This window comes from Canis lupus, chromosome 3, assembly GCF_048164855.1.
Source record: "Canis lupus baileyi chromosome 3, mCanLup2.hap1, whole genome shotgun sequence".
Classification (NCBI taxonomy): Eukaryota; Metazoa; Chordata; class Mammalia; order Carnivora; family Canidae; genus Canis; species Canis lupus.
This window is the reverse complement of record NC_132840.1, coordinates 11,642,487-11,649,638: the sequence shown is the minus strand read 5'-3', so window position 1 is coordinate 11,649,638 and position 7,152 is coordinate 11,642,487. Positions and strand designations below refer to the sequence as shown.

Below are 7,152 nucleotides of genomic sequence, written 5' to 3'. Positions count from 1 at the left end.
GCCCAGCACTTGATTCATTAAACATTTTAGAAGAGAAATAAGATGAGAATTAACTGCTATTGTAATAAATATTTCATGATATGTTTTGATAAACTACCACATTGATTAATGCACACAAAATCTGAAAGAAATCACATGGGATTTTGTTGGCAAATTTATCCAGTATATCTTGAATAATTTGATAGTCCCAGGTGAAGTTTCCTTAAAGGAATCAGCACTATTAACTTGTACCCCAAGGGGCACCCGGGTGACTCACTGCCTTTGGCTTTGGGGTGTGATCCCGGGGATCCGAGATCGAGATGAGTCCCACATCAGCTCCCACTGGGAAGCCTGCTTCTCCCTCTGCCAGTGTCTCTGTCTTTCTCTCTCTGTATCTCTCATGAATAAATAAATAAAATCTTAAAAAAAAAAAAAAAAAAAAAAAAGCTTTAACTTGAACCCCTTTAGAGGTACCTTTTCTTTCCACAAAAGATGTCCTGTGGTGAGTACTGAATGAAATGTACTGAATGGACTGGTTTATCTTAAATATGAGGTGGGGGAAGTCATTTTGGGGATTTGATATTTGCTTTGATTTCACGGGGTTGTTGCTAGGAGCAAAGGTTTTTTCAACAATAAACTAGAGATGGAAGAGGTGAAATGATTTCCACCCCCATACCCATGCCACTACACAATATCTGCATTCAGACTGTCAAAATGCAGGCCAATTCTTCCTAATAAAAAATGTATAAGACAATGGAAGACAAAAAGTAGGTGGGGTTTGTTTTTCCCTTCAATTAATTATTTAGGGAGTCTTTTCAGAAATCTATATTTTAACCTATCTCTTCGGTGCCCCAGAGGTTTTGACTCTGTAGGGCAGGTCAGGGCAGCTTAAGAGTATGTGTTCTTTTTATAAAGCAGAAGGGCAGATTATGAAAGCGGCTTTGGAAGGAGAACCTGCAAGGGCAAGCAGCCCTGCTTCCACACGAAACTGAGGATCTGGATATAGATGCTGCTAGTCTCAATTTGAAGACCACACTGACCACTGACCTCCAGCTTTGAGGGTATTTCCTTGGACTGGGAAAAGGTAGATAATAACAGGCTCCCCCCACTGACTTGCTTTGGAATTCAGGGAACGTTCTTCAGCTTTCTTGTTTCAATCTCGCAAGTGGAACCAATGTCTAGTTTCTGGTTTCCTTCCACAGTATTTTTTTAAATCTTTTTTTTTAATGTTTATTTATTTATGATAGTCACAGAGAGAGAGAGAGAGAGAGAGAGAGAGAGAGGCAGAGACACAGGCAGAGGGAGAAGCAGGCTCCATGCACCAGGAGCCCGATGTGGGATTCGATCCCGAGTCTCCAGGATCGCGCCCTGGGCCAAAGGCAGGCGCTAAACCACTGCGCCACCCAGGGATCCCCTTCCACAGTATTTTGAGAATTAAGCATGAGAAAGAGTTACCAGGACTACTTAGGTTTCAAACAGTACTTTTAAATTTCCAAGACTTTGTTGTCTGGATCTTGTGTTTTCCTCCCAACTGTCCTTCAAAGGCAAGTCTTCCTCTTGTGTGATAGATGTGAGTTATGGAGATCCAGGCAAAACTTGCCAAAGATCTCACAGAAAATAAGTGACCTGGTTGGGAACAGCACCTTCTTTCTCCAACAGCAGAGAATGAAGAAATCACCAATTACATCAAATACCAGCAGATTAACATAAAGCATGAAGCATATCCAGTATGTATGCTACATACAATATATAGCATATCTAAGTTTATGGTCCATCTGGATTTTTTTAAAATATCATTTTCATGATCTAACAGAGGTCAATGAATATTTTTTTTTTTTTAAGATTTTATCTATTTATTCATGAGAGACACACACACAGAGAGAGGCAGAGACACAGGCAGAGGGAGAAGCAGGCTCGATCCTGGGTCTCCAGGATCACGCTCTGGGCTGAATGCAGGTGCTAAACCGCTGAGCCAACCAGGGATCCCAAGTCAATGAGTATTCTTAGTTTGCTCCCTCACACTGTGACTCAGTTAACTGAAGAGCAGAAAAAGCAAAAAACATAAAGCTCCCCAAATGCACATTCGTTCTTCACTGTCCAGTATCTGTGATGTACTTTGTACTTCTTCTTTTTTAATAAAGATCTTATTTATTTATTTATTTATTTATTCATGAGAGACACAGAAAGAGGCAGAGGGAGAAGCAGACTCCATGCAGGGAGTGGGCTGCATGGAGTCCATGTGGGACTTGATCCCAGGACTCCAGGATCATGCCCTGGGCCAAAGGCAGACACTCAACCACTGAGCCACCCAGGTGTCCCTACTTTGAACTTCTGTAACCACCCTGCAAGATGATCCTTCCTGGGGGGGAATGATGTCAGCCAAACAAGGAAGTTATTTCAGGCTAGACTTTTTTTTTTTTTTTTTTGGCTTCATTTGAAACAATATGTTTCTTTATTTTTGACTAGTAATTCAAAAGATTTTACAAAAGAGTAGGTTTCCCTTCCAACTCCTCCTGCCACCTTCTTCCTTTCCTCAGAGGTAATCAATGAGAAAGAATTTAAATCATGAAATCTGTTATAACCCTGTACATGCCAAGGCAACATGAAATAAGACATTTGGAGCTAATCTGTAGTTTGGGAAGTGTTGGGATATTATAAGATCTTCATTTATGGAAGACTAAATATAGAAAGTTGGTGGCAGGGCCGGGGCTGGGTGGACCATAGGCGGGAAGGAGATGACCTTTGAGCAGCACTTGGAAGACATAATAAAGAATCCATCCATTGTTGGGAGTCCTCTGCGCAGATTCACAAGGACTTAATCTGGGCTGCTGTGGGAGGCTGTCAGATGAGCATCCTGGGGCGATGTGTATTCTAGCCCAGCAAGTAGCTAAGCTAACCTCAGACCTCACTGATATTCCTGTGGAGTGTCTCGAATCAGATAATGGGAACATGATGATCCAGAAACATGACAGCATCACAGGGGCAGTGCACAAAATGGCCTCTTGACATCTCATATCAGTTCTCCAGCAGCCTGTCATAGGGACTCAGTGTTAATTATCTTGTAGAACTATTAATATTCTGGTAGGCCATTTATTTAGTGAGCATTAGGCACTTTTCCATTAATTTTAGAGTAAGCTGCTTTTTGACACTCATAGACTGTCTTATCAAAATATTAGGAAGAAAGGATCATGTTTTGAAGGAACAGGTCCAGGGTATTTTGTACACAGAATTTTGGCATATTCAATAAATCTTGTTAGAGGATTAAAAAAAGAAAGTTGGAAACAGGGTCTAGTTAAGGGTCAAGGTAAAAGTTGACACACATCATATAAGCATAAGGATGATGAGGGATAAAGAGTGAACTACTGAGTTCAGGAGAAATGAATTGCAACTGGGAGTTATGGGTGAGTCCAAGGGAACATGGGTTTCCAGAAGTCCATAGAGCAGTTAAGAGCAGAATAAATCCAGGTGTCCAAGACAAGTCAAAGTGAAACCTAGGCACAGAATCCAGTCCAAAGATGGCCCCTCTTCTCTGAGCTGTCCCAGAGACTGCCTCATGATCTGAAACCCTTGCCTCTGACTTCCAAAACTTACGTATACCTAAACTGCTTCACAAGCAGAGATCCTTTACATTTCAGAGCAGAGAAGAAAAATATTACCTAATACATCTAATTCTCAAGCAATTTGATCCCTGGGCCCCATAATACTCTTAAAGACATTAAGGACCCCAAGGAGTTTTTGTTTATGTGTGGGCTATAGCTATTGATATTTACTATATTAGAAACTGACAATGATAAAAATGTTCAAGTGTTTATTCATTTTATTTTTTTTATTCATTTTAATATAATAACAATAAACATATGTTAACAAATAACATGTATTATGAAAAACAACTGTATTACAAAACGTAAAAAAAACGAAGTAAAAAAATTGGCATTCTTTTACATTTCTGAAAATCTCTTTAGTGTCTGGCTCAACAGACAACAGCAGAGTTCTTATCCCTACCTCTGCATTTAGGGTGTTTGATAGCACATGGCGTGTAGCTTTGAGAAAATCACTGTAGGCACACAAGAGTGGTTTTCAGAATACAGACCCCTTGAAGGCTTCCGGATTACCCTTTGAGAACTACTGATCTGGTGTAATTTGGGAATGCACTCTCTTGTCATGTCACTTATTAGCACTTTGGCATGTGACTTAACCTCTCTACTCCTTACCTTCCTTAGCTGTAAAGTGAAACTAAAAACAAGTCTTTTTTTTCCAGGATTTTATTCATTTATTCATGAGAGACACAGAGAGAGAGAGGCAGAAACATAGGCAGAGGGACAACCAGGCTATTGTGGGGAGCCTGATGCAGGACTTGATCCCAAGACCCTGGGATCACAACCTGAGCCAAAGGCAGAGGCTCAACCACTGAGCCACCCAGGTGCCCCCAGAAGGTCCCTATTATGACCATGTACATTTTTATGGATGTTGTAACCTCACAGGCATTTAGATACATAAGTGAGATGATGGATACCTGTAAATGTTTAATACAGGGCTTAACTCATAGTATTTATTCAAAAACTGGCTTTTCCTACTATTGTTGTTAGTAAGTTGTTATTAACTACATTCCAAGCAATATGCCAGGCACCAAGGGTCACATCAAAATGAGTAGGATGATGACCTGAGTTGCTTAAGAGTACGGGAAGTAAGAAAAATACACACCTATAGAGAACAAAACATATTATGTCAAGAATGATACAAAAAAGGGAGAGGCAATTCATTCATTCATTCAACAAATATTGGGGAGCAATAGCCAGGAAGGGGCCAATGTAGTGGAGCCAAGCAAGGAACAGGAGAGTGGCAGGAGGTAAGGGAGGGCCACAAAGAGATAGGGGTGGCCCATGCACGCGTTGTATAGGCCTTTGTAGGCCAGTGTGATTGGGGATATAAGGAAATGTTTCATGTGAAAGTGGCATTTGAGTTAGAACTTGAAAAGAGGTAAGATTTGGAAATAGAGTTGACATACACATGCTTTAGATCACTCATTCAACAAACATTTGATTTTCTTGCTGAGTCTGCTCCATGTTGCATGAACAAAAGATTCCTACTTTTTTAAAAAAATTTTTTTCTTTTTTAAGATTTTATTTATTTGAAAGAGAGAGAGAGAGAGAGTGTGTGTGTGTGTGTGTGTGTGCGCGCACAAGTGGGGGTGGGCAGAGGAAGAGGCTCAATTCCAGGACCCTGGGATCATGACCTGGGCTGAAGGCAGATGCTTAACCAACTGAGCCACCCAGGTGCCCCAGGGTTCCTACTTTCAAAAAAGTAAATTTTGTATTTGTTTTTATTATATAAGGAATACCTACCTGGTCACTTGAAAAATTAGAACATACAGATGAGCAAAAATGAGAAAATAAAAACCACCCACAAATCCCCCAATCCAGAGAGAATCCCTGTAGGGCCAGGATTAGAGGGAGGTGAGTAATACAACATTTAAGGGAGTGGGGCAGAGCCAATGCTAAAAAAATTCAGTAATCAAGATAAATAATATTTTAATGTAATAGTTTTTAAGAAGCAAAATTATTGCAAAAAATCCAGGATGACACAATACCTAAATTTTAATAAAGGCAGGATCCCACCCTGCACTTGCCTTGCTCAGCCTCCCTCTCCTTCCCCTCATCCTGGTGCTGCTGTCCCTGCCTGTCCCTTCCGCCCCAGTTGTGTTCAGCCAATGGGAAGCACCTGTAGGAAACCAGAAGCTAGGTGTTTCTTCCCCACTCCCTCCCTTCCCATCACCAAAGTTCAGGCAGTGGCTGCTTCTTCCACAGAAACAGCTCCTGTCCAGAAGCCCCTCTCCTACACTTTCAGCTTTTGCAGAGCTCCCTCCCCTTCTTCAGGCCTATGGGTGCTTTCTGCTTTTGCCAGATTTTGGGTACTTCATGTTCTTTTGTTGATTCCTTTATTTTTTTTAATTTTTAAATTTACTTATGATAGTCACACACAGAGAGAGAGAGAGAGAGAGAGAGGCGCAGAGACATAGGCAGAGGGAGAAGCAGGCTCCATGCACCGGGAGCCCGACGTGGGATTCGATCCCAGGTCTCCAGGATCGCGCCCTGGGCCAAAGGCAGGCCCTAAACCGCTGCGCCACCCAGGGATCCCTGTTGATTCCTTTAATGCTGCTTACATTTCTGTAAGTTGACCCTTTAGAAGAAATTCCCTACTAAATTGCAATTTAGGGTGCCTTCTGCTTCTTATGGGAACCTTGCTTGTTACAACTACTGTCAACATTTCAGGTCAACAATTAAGGTATTTGCATTTTTAAAAGAAAGAAAAGTTTGTTAATTTCAAGACTCCAAAACGATGATATTATAATTGCTTTATGTGGTTATATTATGTGTTAAGGAAAACTGTCACCATGCTGGCTTATAATATCCTACTTGTGGAGATTTGCTACAGAAAAATACAAGCAAAAATCCACCATTCGTGCTACCTTTTCCCCACAGGGGACTGACTGGTCAACTCTGCTTCATTCTCTTCTCCTAGGCCAAACTATTTCCAACAATTTCTAGCCTGGGGCCTGGAGACTCTACCTTGAATTGTTCCCTTAATGAAATGCAGGGTGGGGGGAATGGCTGAACAACCATCTGACTGTATCACCAGGGAAAGTACTTGGGAAAAGAGCCTAAAGCTAAGAGCACTGGAGTCATTGGGGCTGTGCTTTGTTACACATTTAAGGAGCTCAAGGGGGTTAACAGCATGCCTTTGCCGCAAGTCCATTCTCCACCTTTCCTAACTGGTGCTCCACTCAGCCCTTGAAACTTGCCCGCTCCTTCCCTGTTTCTTTTGGCACCCTGAGAACTGGGCTGTGTGTGAAGCTTCGTGACTTGGCTTCCCAAGAACCATGTACCAGATTCAACCCTAAGCCGGGGTGGTACCAGTGGTTATAACCATAGGAAGTTAGAAGAAGCCGGAAGAGCCCGCCTGCCAGTGTAGACTTATTTCTCTCCTCTTAAATAAATCCTGCTCATGTTCATTTAGCCCTAATTACCTACTGATTAAATCTCATGCCTATCTGATTACAGATTTGAAAAACTGGAAAGAATGTACATTAAGGAAAATATACCAGAGGGCCCAGGCGATGACTCTTCCTCTGCCTGCTCTCCTACGAGTCATTGGGTGGAGAAGGATGTGGTGGGG

The 7,152-nt window shown here is 41.8% G+C and overlaps 1 pseudogene; it reads left to right on the top strand.

The window, feature by feature from the left end:
- Positions 1-471: 471 nt before the first annotated feature.
- On the top strand, positions 472-2,985 carry LOC140624347 (ragulator complex protein LAMTOR5 pseudogene; annotated as a pseudogene).
- Positions 2,986-7,152: the final 4,167 nt, after the last annotated feature.